The sequence below is a fragment of the Panulirus ornatus genome, chromosome 7 (assembly GCF_036320965.1).
Source record: "Panulirus ornatus isolate Po-2019 chromosome 7, ASM3632096v1, whole genome shotgun sequence".
Lineage (NCBI taxonomy): Eukaryota > Metazoa > Arthropoda > Malacostraca > Decapoda > Palinuridae > Panulirus > Panulirus ornatus.
Genome location: NC_092230.1, coordinates 15,269,038 through 15,288,822, shown reverse-complemented (window position 1 = coordinate 15,288,822; position 19,785 = coordinate 15,269,038). Strand labels below are relative to the sequence as shown.

Genomic DNA, 19,785 nt, shown 5'->3' with positions numbered 1-19,785 from the left:
ATGGAACCATGGAAGCGGAAGTGAATCATAGGATGGGGGAGGGGGCGAAAATTCTGGGAGCGTTGAAAAATGTGTGGAAGTCGAGAACATTATCATGGAAAGCAAAAATGGGTATGTTTGAAGGAATAGTGTTTCCAACAATGTTGTATGGTTGCGAGGCGTGGGCTATGGATAGAGTTGTGTGCAGGAGGGTGGATGTGTTGGAAATGAGATGCTTGAGGACAATATGTGGTGTGAGGTGGTTTGATTAAGTAAGTAATAGTAGGTTAAGAGAGATGTGTGGTAATAAAAAGTGTGGTTGAGAGAGCAGAAGAGGGTGTTTTGAAATGGTTTGGTCACATGGAGAGAATGAGTGAGGAAAGATTGACAAAGAGGATATATGGGTCAGAGGTGGAGGGAACGAGGAGAAGTGGGAGACCAAATTGGAGGTGGAAAGATGGAGTGAAAAAGATTTTGAGTGATCGGGGCCTGAACATGCTGGAGGGTGAAAGGCGTGCAAGGAATAAAGTGAATTGGAACGATGTGGTATACCGGGGTCGACGTGCTGTCAATGGATTGAACCAGGGCATGTGAAGCGTCTGGCGTAAACCATGGAAAGTTCTGTGGGGCCTGGATGTGGAAAGGGAGCTGTGGTTTCGGTGCATTATTTACATGACAGCTAGAGACTGAGTGTGAACGAATGGGGCCTTTGTTGTCTTTTCCTTGCGTTACCTTGCATACATAAGGGGGGGAGGGGGTTGTTATCTCATGTGTGGCGAGGTGGTGGTGGGAATGAATAAAGGCAGACAGTATGAATTATGTACATGTGTATATATGTATATGTCTGTGTGTATATATATGTATATGTTGAGATTTATTCCCTGGGGATAGGGGAGAAAGAATACTTCCCACGTATTCCCTGCGTGTCGTAGAAGGCGACTAAAAGGGAAGGGAGCGGGGGGCTGGAAATCCTCCCCTCTCTCTTTTTTTTTTTTTTTTTTTTTTTTTTTTTTTTTAGTTTCCAAAAGAAGGAACAGAGAAGAGGGCCAGGTGAGGATATTCCCTCAAAGGCCCAGTCCTCTGTTCTTAACGCTACCTCGCTATCGCGGGAAATGGCGAATAGTATGAAAAAAAAAAAAAAAAAAATGTTGAGATGTATAGGTATGTATATTTGGGTGTGTAGATGTGTATGTATATACATGTGTATGTGGAGACAGCAGCAAAGCAAAATAAATAAAGAAAAATAAATATATGTATGCAGTGTGGTTTCGGAAGTGGTAGAGGATGTGTGGATCAGGTGTTTGCTTTGAAGAATGTATGTGAGAAATACTTAGAAAAACAAATGGATTTGTATGTAGCATTTATGGAAGGCATATGATAAGAGTTGATAGAGATGTTCTGTGGAAGGTTTTAAGAATATATGGTGTGGGAGGAAAGTTGTTAGAAGCAGTGAAAAGTTTTTATCGAGGATGTAAGGCATGTGTACGTGTAGGAAGAGAGGAAAGTGATTGGTTCTCAGTGAATGTAAGTTTGCGGCAGGGGTGTGTGATGTCTCCATGGTTGTTTAATTTGTTTATGGATGGGGTTGTTAGGGAGGTGAATGCAAGAGTTTTGGAAAGAGGGGCAAGTATGAAGTCTGTTGTGGATGAGAGAGCTTGGGAAGTGAGTCAGTTGTTGTTCGCTGATGATACAGCGCTGGTGGCTGATTCATGTAAGAAACTGCAGAAGCTGGTGACTGAGTTTGGTAAAGTGTGTGAAAGAAGAAAGTTAAAAGTAAATGTGAATAAAAGCAAGGTTATTAGGTACAGTAGGGTTGAGGGTCGTACAGTAGGGTTGAGGGTCAAGTCAATTGGGAGGTAAGTTTGAATGGAGAAAAACTGGAGGAAGTAAAGTGTTTTACATACCTGGGAGTGGATCTGGCAGTGGATGGAACCATGGAAGCGGAAGTGAATCATAGGGTGGGGGAGGGGGCGAAAATTCTGGGAGCCTTGAAGAATGTTTGGAAGTCGAGAACATTATCTCGGAAAGCAAAAATGGGTATGTTTGAAGGAATAGTGGTTCCAACAATGTTGTATGGTTGCGAGGCGTAGGCTATGGATAGAGTTGTGCGCAGGAGGATGGATGTGCTGGAAATGAGATGTTTGAGGACAATGTGTGGTGTGAGGTGGTTTGATCGAGTAAGTAACGTAAGGGTAAGAGAGATGTGTGGAAATAAAAAGAGCGTGGTTGAGAGAGCAGAAGAGGGTGTTTTCAAATGGTTTGGGCACATGGAGAAAATGAGTGAGGAAAGATTGACCAAGAGGATATATGTGTCGGAGGTGGAGGGAACGAGGAGAAGTGGGAGACCAAATTGGAGGTGGAAAGATGGAGTGAAAAAGATTTTGTGTGATCGGGGCCTGAACATGCAGGAGGGTGAAAGGAGGGCAAGGAATAGAGTGAATTGGAGCGATGTGGTATACCGGGGTTGACGTGCTGTCAGTGGATTGAATCAAGGCATGTGAAGCGTCTGGGGTAAACCATGGAAAGCTGTGTAGGTATGTATATTTGCGTGTGTGGACGTGTGTATGTACATGTGTATGGGGGGGGGGGGGCCATTTCTTTCGTCTGTTTCCTTGCGCTACCTCGCAAACGCGGGAGACAGCGACAAAGTATAAAAAAAAAAAAAAAAAAACTCAGTCTCTCCTGGTACTTCCTCACACAGGTCTCCTTCTCAAGCTCACTTACTCTCACCACCTCTTCCCCCCAACATTCACTCTTCTTTTCTGAAAGCCCATACAAATCTTCACCTTAGCCTCCACAAGATAATGATCAGACATCCCTCCAGTTGCACCTCTCAGCACATTAACATCTAAAAGTCTCTCTTTCGCACGCCTGTCAATTAACACGTAATCCAATAACGCTCTCTGGCCATCTCTCCTACTTACATAAGTATACTTATGTATATCTCGCTTTTTAAACCAGGTATTCCCAATCATCAGTCCTTTTTCAGCACATAAATCTACAAGCTCTTCACCATTTCCATTTACAACACTGAACACCCCATGTATACCAATTATTCCCTCAACTGCCACATTACTCACCTTTGCATTCAAATCACCCATCACTATAACCTGGTCTCATGCATCAAAACCGCTAACACACTCATTCAGCTGCTCCCAAAACACTTGCCTCTCTTGATCTTTCTTCTCATGCCCAGGTGCATATGCACCAATAATCACCCACCTCTCTCCATCAACTTTCAGTTTTACCCATATTAATCGAGAATTTACTTTCTTACACTCTATCACATACTCCCACAACTCCTGTTTCAGGAGTATTGCTACTCCTTCCCTTGCTCTTGTCCTCTCACTAACCCCTGACTTTACTCCCCAGACATTCCCAAACCACTCTTCCCCTTTACCCTTGAGCTTCGTTTCACTCAGAGCCAAAACATCCAGGTTCCTTTCCTCAAACATACTACCTATCTCTCCTTTTTTCACATCTTGGTTACATCCACACACATTTAGGCACCCCACTCTGAGCCTTCGAGGAGGATGAGCACTCCCCGCGTGACTCCTTCTTCTGTTTCCCATTTTAGAAAGTATACGTACATATATATATTTTTTATTATTTATTTTGCTTTCTCGCTGTCTCCCGCGTTAGCGAGGTAGTGCAAGGAAACAGACAAAAGAATGGCCCAACCCGCCCACATACACATGTATATACATACACATCCACACACGCACAATATGCATAACTATACATCTCAATGTTTTTTTTTTTTTTTTGTTTTTTTTTTTTGCTGTCTCCTGTGTTTGCGAGGTAGCGCAAGGAAACAGACGAAAGAAATGGCCCAACCCACCCCCATACACATGTATATACATACGTCCACACACGCAAATATACATACCTACACAGCTTTCCATGGTTTACCCCAGACGCTTCACATGCCCTGATTCAATCCACTGACAGCACGTCAACCCCGGTATACCACATCGATCCAATTCACTCTATTCCTTGCCCTCCTTTCACCCTCCTGCATGTTCAGGCCCCGATCACACAAAATCTTTTTCACTCCATCTTTCCACCTCCAATTTGGTCTCCCACTTCTCCTCGTTCCCTCCACCTCCGACACATATATCCTCTTGGTCAATCTTTTCACTGCTTCTAACAACTTGCCTCCCACACCATATATTCTTAATACCTTCCACAGAGCATCTCTATCAACTCTATCATATGCCTTCTCCAGATCCATAAATGCTACATACAAATCCATTTGCTTTTCTAAGTATTTCTCACATACATTCTTCAAAGCAAACACCTGATCCACACATCCTCTACCACTTCTGAAACCGCAATGCTCTTCCCCAAAAAGGGGGTGACTGTATTGTTGACTGGTTGGTAAGGTTATTTAATGTATGTATGACTCTTGGTGAGGTGCCTGAGGATTGGCGGAATGCGTGCATAGTGCCATTGTACAAAGGCAAAGGGGATAAGAGTGAGTGCTCAAATTACAGAGGTATAAGTTTGTTGAGTATTCCTGGTAAATTATATGGGAGGGTATTGATTGAGAGGGTGAAGGCATGTACAGAGCATCAGATTGGGGAAGAGCAGTGTGGTTTCAGAAGTGGTAGAGGATGTGTGGATCAGGTGTTTGCTTTGAAGAATGTATGTGAGAAATACTTAGAAAAGCAAATGGATTTGTATGTAGCATTTATGGATCTGGAGAAGGCATATGATAGAGTTGATAGAGATGCTCTGCGGAAGGTATTAAGAATATATGGTGTGGGAGGAAAGTTGTTAGAAGCAGTGAAAAGTTTTTATCAAGGATGTAAGGCATGTGTACGTGTAGGAAGAGAGGAAAGTGATTGGTTCTCAGTGAATGTAGGTTTGCGGCAGGGGTGTGTGATGTCTCCATGGTTGTTTAATTTGTTTATGGATGGGGTTGTTAGGGAGGTAAATGCAAGAGTTTTGGAAAGAGGGGCAAGTATGAAGTCTGTTGGGGATGAGAGAGCTTGGGATGTGAGTCAGTTGTTGTTCGCTGATGACACAGCACTGGTGGCTGATTCATGTGAGAAACTGCAGAAGCTGGTGACTGAGATTGGTAAAGTGTGTGGAAGAAGAAAGTTAAGAGTAAATGTGAATAAGAGCAAGGTTATTAGGTACAGTAGGGTTGAGGGTCAAGTTAATTGGGAGGTGAGTTTGAATGGAGAAAAACTGGAGGAAGTGAAGTGTTTTAGATATCTGGGAGTGGATCTGGCAGCGGATGGAACCATGGAAGCGGAAGTGGATCATAGGGTGGGGGAGGGGCGAAAATTCTGGGGGCCTTGAAGAATGTGTGGAAGTCGAGAACATTATCTCGGAAAGCAAAAATGGGTATGTTTGAAGGAATAGTGGTTCCAACAATGTTGTATGGTTGCGAGGCGTGGGCTATGGATAGAGTTGTGCGCAGGAGGATGGATGTGCTGGAAATGAGATGTTTGAGGACAATGTGTGGTGTGAGGTGGTTTGATCGAGTGAGTAACGTAAGGGTAAGAGAGATGTGTGGAAATAAAAAGAGCGTGGTTGAGAGAGCAGAAGAGGGTGTTTTGAAGTGGTTTGGGCACATGGAGAGGATGAGTGAGGAAAGATTGACCAAGAGGATATGTGTGTCGGAGGTGGAGGGAACAAGAAGAAGAGGGAGACCAAATTGGAGGTGGAAAGATGGAGTGAAAAAGATTTTGTGTGATCGGGGCCTGAACATGCAGGAGGGTGAAAGGAGGGCAAGGAATAGATTGAATTGGAGCGATGTGGTATACCGGGGCTGACGTGCTGTCAGTGGATTGAATCAAGGCATGTGAAGCGTCTGGGGTAAACCATGGAAAGCTGTGTAGGTATGTATATATGCGTGTGTGGACGTATGTATATACATGTGTATGGGGGGGGGGTTGGGCCATTTCTTTCGTCTGTTTCCTTGCGCTACCTCGCAAACGCGGGAGACAACGACAAAGTATAATAATAATAATAATGTATGTATACGGTCAAATGTATATGTATGTATATTTGCATGCGTGGGTGTTTGTTTATGTACATACATGTGTATGTGGATAGGTTGGGCCATTCTTTCATCTGTTTTCTTGTGGTACCTGGCTAACGCGGGAGATAGCGACTACGTATCATTGAATAAACAAATAAATAACAATAATAATAAAGCTTTGCAGACGATGAAATCCAGCATGGCAGTGGGACTGGATGGTGCTGCAGTTGAATCTATTGAGAAATGCAAGTTTTAGAGAGAGGGGCAAGTCACTTGTTTGCCGATTGTACAGCATTGATGGCTGATTCAAGAGACACTGCAGAAGTTGGTGACTTGAGTTATAAAGTATGTGAAATGAGAAAGTTGAGGGTACATGTGAATAAATTAAGGTTATTACGTTCAGCAGGGTTCTGGGACAAGTTAGTTAGGATGTGAGTTGATTGGAGAAAAATTGAAGGAAGTGAAGTTTTTTTGATATCTGGGAATAGATTTGGCATCAAATGGAACCATGGGAGCAGAAGCAAGTTATAAGGTGGGGGAGGGAACAAAGATTCTCGGAGCGATGAAGAATGTTATCTTGGAGAGCAAAAATGGGTATGTGAATATTAGGTCCAACAATATTATATGGTTATGAGGCATGAACTATAAACAGGATTGTCCAGTGGAGTGCGAAGATATGTTATTTATATTTATTATACTAGGTCACTGACTCCCACATTAGTGAGGAAGCGCAAGGAAACAGACAAAAGAATGGCCCAACCCACCCACATACACATGTATATACATACACCTCCACACATGCACATATACATACCTACACATCTCAATGTATACATATATATACACACACACATATATATATATATATATATACATGTACATAATTCATAGTCTGCCCTTATTCATTCCCATCACCATCCCGCCACACATGAAATGAAAATCCCCTCCCCCGCATGTGCACAAGGTAAAGCTAGGAAAAGACAACAAAGGCCACATTCGTTCACACTCAGTCTCTAGCTGTCAAGTATAATGCACTGAATCCACAGCTCCCTTTCCACATCCAGGCCCCACAAAACTTTCCATGGTTTACCCCAAACGCTTCACATGCCCTGGTTCAATCCATTGACAGCACGTCGACCCCGGTATACCACATCGTTCCAATTCACTATTCCTTGCACGCCTTTCACCCTCCAGCATGTTCAGGCCCCGATCACTCAAAATCTTTTTCACTCAATCTTTCCACCTCCAATTTGATCTCCCACTTCTCCTCATTCCCTCCACCTCTGACACATATATCCTCTTCGTCAATCTTTCCTCACTCATTCTCTCCATGTGACCAAACCATTTCAAACACCTTCTGCTCTCTCAACCACACTCTTTTTCCTAGCACACATCTCTCTTACCCTTTCATTACTTACTCAATCAAACTACCTCACACCTCATATTGTCCTCAAACATCTCATTTCCAGCACATCCACCCTCCTCCACACAACTCTATCTATAGCCCACGCCTCGCAACCATATAACATTGTAGGAACCACTATTCCTTCAAACATACCCATTTTTGCTTTCCAAGATAAGTTTCTCAACTTCCACACATTTTTCAACACTCCCAGAACTTTCACCCCCTCCCCCACCCTATGATTCACTTCCGCTTCCATGGTTCCATCCACTGCCAAATCCACTCCCAGATATCTAAAACACTTCACTTTCTCCAGTTTTTCTCCACTCAAACGTACCTCCCAAATGACTTGTCCCTCAACCCTACTATACCTAATAACCCTGCTCTTATTCACATTTACTCTCAGCTTTCTTCTTTCACACACTTTACCAAACTCAGTCACCAGCTTCTGCAGTTTCTCACATGAATCAGCCACCAGCAATGTGTGATTAGCAAACAACAATTGACTCAATTCCCAAGCTCTCTCATTCACAAAAGACTGCATACTTGCCCCTCTTTCCAAAACTCTTGCATTCACCTCCCTAACAACCCCATCCATAAACAAATCAAACAACCATGGTGACAGCATGCACTCCTGCTGCAAACCAACATTCACTGAGAACCAATCACTTTCCTCTCTTCCGACACATACACAGGCCTTACATCCTCGATAAAAACTTTTCACTGCTTCTAACAACTTGCCTCCCACACCATATATTCTTAATACCTTCCACAGAGCATCTCTATCAACTCTCATCATATGAACATGTACCTGTGTATATATATGTATATGTATATATATGTATACATTGAAATGTATGGGTATGTATATGTGCGTGGTGGACATGTATGTATATAAACGTGTATGTGGGTGGGCTGGGCCATTCTTTTGAATATTTCATTGTGCTTCCTCGCTAAAGCGGGAGACAGCAACAAAGTATAATTAAAAAATAAAAAAGGCAAATGGACAAAAACTACAGACAATAAGGCAAACTCTACAGACATTTATCCCTGATGGTTTACAAATAAAATCAAGGGGAACAAGGATGGGACACACTCCCAACTACTGAGACAAATGTTGATTGATATATACAAAAGATTCCTCAGAAGACAGAACTACTTTAAGCTATTCACAATGGAGGAATTTTGCTTGCATGATTGGGGCAATTGGCAATCAAGAAGTTGAAACCAAGTTGATTGTTCAGTGAGGCCATGTACACTTGATATACCCTATGCCAGAAAAATGGAGCAATATAACATTACTAGTGTTCTACTGTATGGATCCTTTGTCAGCCTGAAAGAGATAGCAATTGTGAAGAAAAAATCCACAAAAGGTACATGACCTACCCATATACCTACGAATGAAATCATGATAAACAATAACAAAAACTGTGTATTCCATACATTCAACTAAACTTGCTCTTATATCTGATTATATGAGGTTAGAGATCACAGTCAACAATAAAAAACCTGAATCTCAGATGTTAAATAAAGATTAACCAAAAATTATGTTACTGAAAAACATTACAAAGGTAAAAAGCACTATCTATCATAGGTCCTAACATGATAGTAACTGGTACATGAAGACTTCTACAGAGCTTCATAAAAATACAACTCACCTCTCCAGTCAACAGGTGGATGATCTCAAAAGAGTGTTTAACAATATGGACAGCCAACAGCTTCTTGCCATTGTTGCGTCCATGCATCATAAGCTAGTTGGTAAGGCGTTCAACAAAGGGGCACTGTGCTTTGCGGAATCGCTTGGCAGCATAACGACCAGCAGAATGGGGCAAGTACTTGGCATAGTGCTTTTTCACAGCTATGTAATCCTGCAATTTACTTTTGGTTATGAGGTACTGGTACATGCAAATGAAAAATAATGCTAACCACAAATGGTACATTCTTATGACATAAAGCATATTCTGAAATCCCAGCCTACTGCTGAGCTAGGTTGAACTGTATAACAACAGATTTCTTTAAAACTGGAGAAGGCATTCAATTCTATGGCCAAACTCGTAGCCACTTGCAAGCAGCTAGTTCTTTTGGATAGACATGAAGACCATTATCAATGTAGAATGCAATGCCTTTGCATAAAATCAAGGGAAACTAAAATGAATTACAGATGTATCATTTTGTTGAGCAAACCTGGTAAGGTGTATCAGAGAGTGGTGACTGCAAGGGAAGGGTTATGAATAGATTATCTGACTGAGAAAGAGCAGTGTGACCTCAGGATGTATAAATCCGGTGTTTCTGTTGAAGATCTCTTTACAAAAATATCTGAATTTTAACAACAGATGCTTCTATTGTATCACTTGAGGAGTTCAGTAGTTAAGTTGTTAAAAAGAGTATCTATTATATACACTCAAACTCCTCCTCATGATCTTCAAGTCCTGTCACATCTCTACAGGACGTAGTTTGGAATTCATATCTTACTATTTATTTGGTCTTTGGTGTGTCTTTCAGTTAAGACCACAAATAATGCATCTGTAGCATTTAGCAAAACACTTTTACAGATACAAAAAAAAAACCTTTAGTGAAAAATATTACATCTGATCCATAGCATCTTCCTCCTCAAACCCTGATACTCTTATTTCTTGACATAACTTCAACAACATGATAGGTGATTACCTGGAGTGACATGTCACTAAGCTGCACATCATCAAGTGACCATTTGCCAAAGAGCTTAATTTCTGGCAGCTCAGGGGCCTCAACCACTGGCGCTCGAACAGTTGCCACCTCCTCGGGTCCATCATCAAAATCCGCCATCTGCATTAGAAAAAAGTGATATCTCAAGAATTCATCTTTGTAACCACAATTCATCTTTAACCCATTAGATTCCGTAAACCACCTAAACAAAATACACTGCACATTCCACTAACCCTTACGAAGCATCAGTACTATTACACTGCATAGAGCAAAAAGTTATAGTGATGGGTGATTTGAATGCAAAGGTGAGTAATGTGGCAGTTGAGGGAATAATTGGTATATATGGGGTGTTCAGTGTTGTAAATGGAAATGGTGAAGAGCTTGTAGATTTATGTGCTGAAAAAGGACTGGTGATTGGGAATACCTGGTTAAAAAGCGAGATATACATAAGTATACGTATGTAAGTAGGAGAGATGGCCAGAGAGCATTACTGGATTACGTGTTAATTGACAGGCGCACGAAAGAGAGACTTTTGGATGTTAATGTGCTGAGAGGTGCAACTGGAGGGATGTCTGATCATTATCTTGTGGAGGCTAAGGTGAAGATTTGTATGGGTTTTCAGAAAAGAAGAGTGAATGTTGGGATGAAGAGGGTGGTGAGAGTAAGTGAGCTTGGGAAGGAGACTTGTGTGAGGAAGTACCAGGAGAGACTGAGTACAGAATGGAAAAAGGTGAGAACAATGGAAGTAAGGGGAGTGGGGGAGGAATGGGATGTATTTAGGGAACCAGTGATGGATTGCGCAAAAGATGCTTGTGGCATGAGAAGAGTGGGAGGTGGGTTGATTAGAAAGGGTAGTGAGTGGTGGGATGAAGAAGTAAGATTATTGGTGAAAGAGAAGAGAGAGGCATTTGGACGATTTTTGCAGGGAAAAAATGCAACTGAGTGGGAGATGTATAAAAGAAAGAGACAGGAGGTCAAGAGAAAGGTGCAAGAGGTGAAAAAAAGGGCAAATGAGAGTTGGGGTGAGAGAGTATCATTAAATTTTAGGGAGAATAAAAAGATGTTCTGGAAGGAGGTAAATAAAGTGCGTAAGACAAGGGAGCAAATGGGAACTTCAGTGAAGGGCGCTAATGGGGAGGTGATAACAAGTAGTGGTGATGTGAGGATTTTTTTTTTTTTTTTTTTTTTACTTTGTCGCTGTCTCCCGCATTTGCGAGGTAGCACAAGGAAACAGACGAAAGAAATGGCCCAACCCCCCCATACACATGTATATACATACGTCCACACACGCAAATATACATACCTATACAGCTTTCCATGGTTTACCCCAGACGCTTCACATGCCTTGATTCAATCCACTGACAGCACGTCAACCCCGGTATACCACATCGCTCCAATTCACTCTATTCCTTGCCCTCCTTTCACCCTCCTGCATGTTCAGGCCCCGATCACACAAAATCTTTTTCACTCCATCTTTCCACCTCCACTTTGGTCTCCCTCTTCTCCTTGCTCCCTCCACCTCCGACACATATATCCTCTCGGTCAATCTTTCCTCACTCATCCTCTCCATGTGCCCAAACCACTTCAAAACACCCTCTTCTGCTCTCTCAACCACGCTCTTTTTATTTCCACACATCTCTCTTACCCTTACGTTACTCACTCGATCAAACCACCTCACACCACACATTGTCCTCAAACATCTCATTTCCAGCACGTCCATCCTCCTGCGCACAACTCTATCCATAGCCCACGCCTCGCAACCATACAACATTGTTGGAACCACTATTCCTTCAAACATACCCATTTTTGCTTTCCGAGATAATGTTCTCGACTTCCACACATTCTTCAAGGCCCCCAGAATTTTCGCCCCCTCCCCCACCCTATGATCCACTTCCGCTTCCATGGTTCCATCCGCTGCCAGATCCACTCCCAGATATCTAAAACACTTCACTTCCTCCAGTTTTTCTCCATTCAAACTCACCTCCCAATTGACTTGACCCTCAACCCTACTGTACCTAATAACCTTGCTCTTATTCACATTTACTCTTAACTTTCTTCTTTCACACACTTTACCAAACTCAGTCACCAGCTTCTGCAGTTTCTCACATGAATCAGCCACCAGCGCTGTATCATCAGCGAACAACAACTGACTCACTTCCCAAGCTCTCTCATCCCCAACAGACTTCATACTTGCCCCTCTTTCCAAAACTCTTGCATTTACCTCCCTAACAACCCCATCCATAAACAAATTAAACAACCATGGAGACATCACACACCCCTGCCGCAAACCTACATTCACCGAGAACCAATCACTTTCCTCTCTTCCTACACGTACACATGCCTTACATCCTCGATAAAAACTTTTCACTGCTTCTAACAACTTTCCTCCCACACCATATATTCTTAATACCTTCCACAGAGCATCTCTATCAACTCTATCATATGCCTTCTCCAGATCCATAAATGCTACATACAAATCCATTTGCTTTTCTAAGTATTTCTCACATACATTCTTCAAAGCAAACACCTGATCCACACATCCTCTACCACTTCTGAAACCACACTGCTCTTCCCCAATCTGATGCTCTGTACATGCCTTCACCCTCTCAATCAATACCCTCCCATATAATTTCCCAGGAATACTCAACAAACTTATACCTCTGTAATTTGAGCACTCACTCTTATCCCCTTTGCCTTTGTACAATGGCACTATGCATGCATTCCGCCAATCCTCAGGCACCTCACCATGAGTCATACATACATTAAATAACCTTACCAACCAGTCAACAATACAGTCACCCCCTTTTTTAATAAATTCCACTGCAATACCATCCAAACCTGCTGCCTTGCCGGCTTTCATCTTCCGCAAAGCTTTCACTACCTCTTCTCTGTTTACCAAATCATTTTCCCTAACCCTCTCACTTTGCACACCACCTCGACCAAAACACCCTATATCTCCCACTCTGTCATCAAACACATTCAACATTTGAAGGTTTGTTGAATGTGTTTGATGATAGAGTGGCAGATATAGGGTGTTTTGGTCGAGGTGGTGTGCAAAGTGAGAGGGTTAGGGAAAATGATTTGGTAAACAGAGAAGAGGTAGTAAAAGATTTCCGGCGGATGGAACCATGGAAGCGGAAGTGAATCATAGGGTGGGGGAGGGGGCGAAAATCCTGGGAGCTTTGAAGAATGTGTGGAAGTCGAGAACATTATCTCGGAAAGCAAAAATGGGTATGTGTGAAGGAATAGTGGTTCCAACAATGTTGTATGGTTGCGAGGCGTGGGCTATGGATAGAGTTGTGCGCAGGAGGATGGATGTGCTGGAAATGAGATGTTTGAGGACAATGTGTGGTGTGAGGTGGTTTGATCGAGTAAGTAATGTAAGGGTAAGAGAGATGTGTGGAAATAAAAAGAGCATAGTTGAGAGAGCAGAAGAGGGTGTTTTGAAATGGTTTGGGCACATGGAGAGAATGAGTGAGGAAAGATTGACCAAGAGTCTATATGTGTCGGAGGTGGAGGGAACGAGGAGAAGTGGGAGATCAAATTGGAGGTGGAAAGATGGAGTGAAAAGGATTTTGAGTGATCGGGGCCTGAACATGCAGGAGGGTGAAAGGCGGGCAAGGAATACAGTGAATTGGATCGATGTGGTATACCAGGGTTGACGTGCTGTCAGTGGATTGAATCAGGGCATGTAAAGCGTCTGGGGTAAACCATGGAAAGTTGTGTGGGGCCTGGATGTGGAAAGGGAGCTGTGGTTTCGGGCATTATTGCATGACAGCTAGAGACTGAGTGTGAACGAATGGGGCCTTTGTTGTCTTTTCCTAGCGCTATCTCGCACACATGAGGGGGGAGGGGGATGGTATTCCATGTGAGGCGAGGTGGCGATGGGAATGAATAAAGGCAGACATTGTGAATTGTGTGCATGGGTATATATGTGTGTCTGTGTGTGTATATATATGTATACATTGAGATGTATAGGTATGTATATTTGCGTGTGTGGACGTGTATGTATATACATGTGTATGGGGGTGGGTTGGGCCATTTCTTTCGTCTGTTTCCTTGCGCTACCTCGCAAACGTGGGAGACAGCGACAAAGCAAAATAACTAAATATAGAGCAAAAAGTAATACTGTACAAATAGTTCAGTCAACTTACTCCAATAATAACACATTCACTCAGCCTGGATGATATACAACAAAGCATATCTCTTATGACAAAAATGTAAAGCAATGCATAAGAATGTGTGCCGACCATGATATCTTTCATTCATCCAATCTCAAAAGGAAAATTGAGAAAAATCTTTTTTCTGTATAAAAATAAATTGCCTTGCAGAAGTAATCTAAGTAAAATTTTTCACCAACGAAACATGTTGTAAAAGAAAAACTAATAATCACAACTTTGTATGCCCTTAATCAATTATCTATATCTTCAATAAATACTAATTACATAATACTACAATTACCATTTACTTTTCCACAAACAATAAAGATCTGGCCATAAATTTTGACTTTTATGTACTCCCTTATATTAGCTGTTTGCATAAAGTGCAAGTTTTCATGGTCTTGCAATACCAGTAGGCATCCAAAGCTTCTCTCTATACCTAGTCAAAAAGTCAGACATTTCACCAAATCATCACCATATCCATTTCAACTCCAACACCATAGACAGTTCAAAGTTTACTGATGCCCATAAAAACAGATGAGGGACTCACTCATTGATTCTTATGACAATTCTACATTATCACTACTAATTGTAACCACAATCATCTCCACCACTGTAATGCTCAGGACCTTCCTCAGTAAGTTTTTGATTAATCTTGTCAATTCCTTTATGTTTTCCTCCACAAAAGATTCATTGTATGCCATTTGATCAGTCTGGAACTCAAGAACTGTACCTGGTACTTTAACTAGTATTCTAACAGGATGGTCACAAATAGTATCATAGCTTTAGTTCCAGCAATTCTAATTCATTATCTTCATTTAACTACACACTGAAGTGACTTTAGATCTGTTACAACTTTTGTGCATTAAGTAATCTTTATATCATGCTCATCAAAGACATTTGCCTCTAAACCCTGAAACAGCTGCTTTTTGAAATATTTAAAATACTTTTTTACAATCATCACAACACATGACCCAGCCATGAGCCACCCAGGGTTGAGCACATAGGTTCAAAATCCTGGTTGGATCAGTCGGTCCACAGTCAACCCAACTGTTCATTCACAGCAAGGAGTTGTTCAATAAAATGGGTACTTGGCAAATGATAGGGTGTCTTTTCCAGGCACTACCTCACTGGAAGGGGGGATGCTCTTTCATGTGTGGCAGGGTGGTGACAGGAATGGATAAATGCAACAAGTACTTGTTTATGAATATGTACATGTGTATATATATATATATGTCTGTGTATGTGGTGTGCAAAGTGAGAGGGTTAGGGAAAATGATTTGGTAAACAGAGAAGAGGTAGTAAAAGCTTTGCGGAAGATGAAAGCCGGCAAGGCAGCAGGTTTGGATGGTATTGCAGTGGAATTTATTAAAAAAGGGGGTGACTGTATTGTTGACTGGTTGGTAAGGTTATTTAATGTATGTATGACTCACGGTGAGGTGCCTGAGGATTGGCGGAATGGGTGCATAGTGCCATTGTACAAAGGCAAAGGGGATAAGAGTGAGTGCTCAAATTACAGAGGTATAAGTGGATCATAGGGTGGGGGAAGGGGCGAAAATTCTGGGAGCCTTGAAGAATGTGTGGAAGTCGAGAACATTATCTAGGAAAGCAAAAATGGGTATGTTTGAAGGAATAGTGGTTCCAACAATGTTGTATGGTTGCGAGGCGTGGACTATGGATAGAGTTGTGCGCAGGAGGATGGATGTGCTGGAAATGAGATGTTTGAGGACAATGTGTGGTGTGAGGTGGTTTGATCGAGTAAGTAACGTAAGGGTGAGAGAGATGTGTGGAAATAAAAAGAGCGTGGTTGAGAGAGCAGAAGAGGGTGTTTTGAAATGGTTTGGTCACATGGAGAGAATGAGTGAGGAAAGATTGACCAAGAGGATATATGTGTCGGAGGTGGAGGGAACGAGGAGAAGAGGGAGACCAAATTGGAGGTGGAAAGATGGAGTGAAAAAGATTTTGTGTGATCGGGGCCTGAACATGCACGAGGGTGAAAGGAGGGCAAAGAATAGAGTGAATTGGAGCGATGTGGTATACCGGGGTTGACGTGCTGTCAGTGGATTGAATCAAGGCATGTGTATGGGGGTGGGTTGGGCCATTTCTTTTGTCTGTTTCCTTGCGCTACCTCGCAAATGCGGGAGACAGCGGCAAAAAAAAAAAAAAAAAAAAAAAAAAAAAAAAAAAAAAAGTTTGTTGAGTATTCCTGGTAAATTATATGGGAGGGTATTGATTGAGAGGGTGAAGGCATGTACAGAGCATCAGATTGGGGAAGAGCAGTGTGGTTTCAGAAGTGGTAGAGGATGTGTGGATCAGGTGTTTGCTTTGAAGAATGTATGTGAGAAATACTTAGAAGAGCAAATGGATTTGTATGTAGCATTTATGGATCTGGAGAAGGCATATGATAGAGTTGATAGAGATGCTCTGTGGAAGGTATTAAGAATATATGGTGTGGGAGGAAAGTTGTTTGAAGCAGTGAGAAGTTTTTATCGAGGATGTAAGGCATGTGTATGTGTAGGAAGAGAGGAAAGTGATTGGTTCTCAGTGAATGTAGGTTTGCGGCAGGGGTGTGTGATGTCTCCATGGTTGTTTAATTTGTTTATGGATGGGGTTGTTAGGGAGGTGAATGCAAGAGTTTTGGAAAGAGGGGCAAGTATGAAGTCTGTTGGGGATGAGAGAGCTTGGGAAGTGAGTCAGTTGTTGTTCGCTGATGATACAGCGCTGGTGGCTGATTCATGTGAGAAACTGCAGAAGCTGGTGACTGAGTTTGGTAAAGTGTGTGAAAGAAGAAACTTAAGAGTAAATGTGAATAAGAGCAAGGTTATTAGGTACAGTAGGGTTGAGGGTCAAGTCAATTGGGAGGTAAGTTTGAATGGAGAAAAACTGGAGGAAGTGAAGTGTTTTAGATATCTGGGAGTGGATCTGGCAGCGGATGGAACCATGGAAGCGGAAGTGGATCATAGGGTGGGGGAGGGGGCGAAAATTCTGGGAGCCTTGAAGAATGTGTGGAAGTCGAGAACATTATCTCGGAAAGCAAAAATGGGTATGTTTGAGGGAATAGTGGTTCCAACAATGTTGTATGGTTGCGAGGCGTGGGCTATGGATAGAGTTGTGCGCAGGAGGATGGATGTGCTGGAAATGAGATGTTTGAGGACAATGTGTGGTGTGAGGTGGTTTGATCGAGTAAGTAACGTAAGGGTAAGAGAGATGTGTGGAAATAAAAAGAGCGTGGTTGAGAGAGCAGAAGAGGGTGTTTTGAAATGGTTTGGTCACATGGAGAGAATGAGTGAGGAAAGATTGACCAAGAGGATATATGTGTCGGAGGTGGAGGGAACGAGGAGAAGAGGGAGACCAAATTGGAGGTGGAAAGATGGAGTGAAAAAGATTTTGTGTGATCGGGGCCTGAACATGCAGGAGGGTGAAAGGAGGGCAAGGAATACAGTGAATTGGAGCGATGTGGTATACCGGGGTTGACGTGCTGTCAGTGGATTGAATCGGGGCATGTGAAGCGTCTGGGGTAAACCATGGAAAGCTGTGTAGGTATGTATATTTGCGTGTGTGGACGTATGTATATACATGTGTATGGGGGTGGGTTGGGCCATTTCTTTCGTCTGTTTCCTTGCGCTACCTCGCAAACGCAGGAGACAAAAAAAAAAAAAAAAAAGTCTGTGTATGTATACGTGCATGTATGGGAGTTTATGTTTATTTATTTATTTATTTATTATACTTTGATTCTGTCTCCCGCATCAGCAAGGCAGCGCAAGGAAACAGATGAAAGATGGCCCAGCCCATACACATGCATATACAAAAACGCCCACACACGCACATATACATGCCTAAACATTTCAACATATACATACATATACATACACAGACATATACATATATACACATGTACATATTCATACTTGCAGCCTTCATCCATTCCCGTTGCCACTCCACCACACATGAAATGGCACCCCCTTCCCCCCGCGAGGTAGCGCTAGAAAAAGACAACAATCACCACATTCATTCACACTTAGTCTCTAGCTGTCAGGTGTAATCCACTGAAACCACAGTTCCCTTTCCACATCCAGGCTCCAAAAAACTTTCCAAGGTTTACCCTAGATGCTTCACAGGCCCAGATCAATCCATTAACAGCACATCGATCCCAGTATACCACATCGTTCCAATTCACTCTATTCCTTGCACGCCTTTCACCCTCCTGTATGTTCAGGTCCCAATCGCTCAAAATCTTTTTCACTCTATCCTTCCACCTCCAATTTGGTCACCCACTTCTCCTCGTTCCCTCCACCTCTGACACATGTATCCTCTTCGTCAATGTATCCTCACTCATTCTCTCCAAGTGACCAGACCATTTCAATACACCCTCTTCTGCTCTCTCAGCCACACTCTTTTCATTACCACACATCTCTCTTACCCTTTCATTACTTACACAATCAAACCACTACACATCCTGGGGATAGGGGAGTAAGAATACTTCCCACGTATTCCCTGCATGTTGTAAAAGGCGACTGGGGGGCTTGAAATCCCCCTTCTCATTTTTTTTATTTTCCAAAAGAAGGGAACGATAAGGGGGTTAAGGAAGGATATTCCCTCTAAGCCTCAGTCCTCTGATCTTAACGCTACCTCGCTATCAAGGGAAATGGTGAATATGTATGAATACATAAGTGAAAATTTTTATTGAGGATGTAAGGCATGAGTATGAGTAGGAAAAAAGGCAAGTTGGTTTGCGTCAGGGGTGCATGAAGTCTCCATGGTTGTTTAATTTGTTTATGGATGGGGTTGTTAGGAAGGCGAATGCAAGACTTTGGGAAAGAGGGGCAAGTATGCAATCTGTTCTGGATGAGAGAGCTTGGGAAGTGAGTCAGTTGTTGTTCGCTGATGATACAGAGCTGGTGGCTGATTCGGGTGAGAAACTGCAGAAGCTGGTGACTGAGTTTGGTAAACTGTATGAAAAAAGAAAGATGAGAGTAAATGTGAATAAGAGCAAGGTATTAGGTACATTAAGTTGAGGGACAAGTTAACTGGGAGGTAAGTTTGAATGGAGAAAAACTGGAAGAAGTGAAGTGTTTTAGATATCTGGGAGTGGATTTGTCAGCGGATGGAACCATGGAAGCAGAAGTGAATCATAGGGTGGGGGAGGGGGCGTAAATTCTGGGAGCGTTGAAGAATGTGTGGAAGTCGAGAACATTATCTTGGAAAGCAAAAATGGGTATGTTTGAAGGAATATTTTTCCAATAATGTTATATGGTTGCGAGGCGTGGGCTATAGATAGAGTTGTGCGGAGGAGGATGGATGTGCTGGAAATGAGATGTTTGAGGACAATATGTGGTGTGAGGTGTTTTGATCAAGCAAGTAATAATACGGTACAAGAGAAGTGTTTTAATAAAAAGAGTGTGGTTGAGAGAGCAGAAGAGGGTGTTTTGAAATGGTTTAGTCACATGGAGAGAATGAGTGAGGAAAGACTAACAAAGGGGATATATGTGTCAGAGGTGGAGGGAACGAGGAGAAGCGGGAGACCAAATTGGAGGTGGAAAGATGGAGTGAAAAAGATTTTGAGT

At 42.4% G+C, this 19,785-nt stretch overlaps 1 pseudogene; it reads right to left on the bottom strand.

Moving 5' to 3' along the window:
- The window catches only part of LOC139749428 (uncharacterized), a 54,093-nt pseudogene that overhangs the window by 10,627 nt on the left and 23,681 nt on the right, over positions 1-19,785 (bottom strand).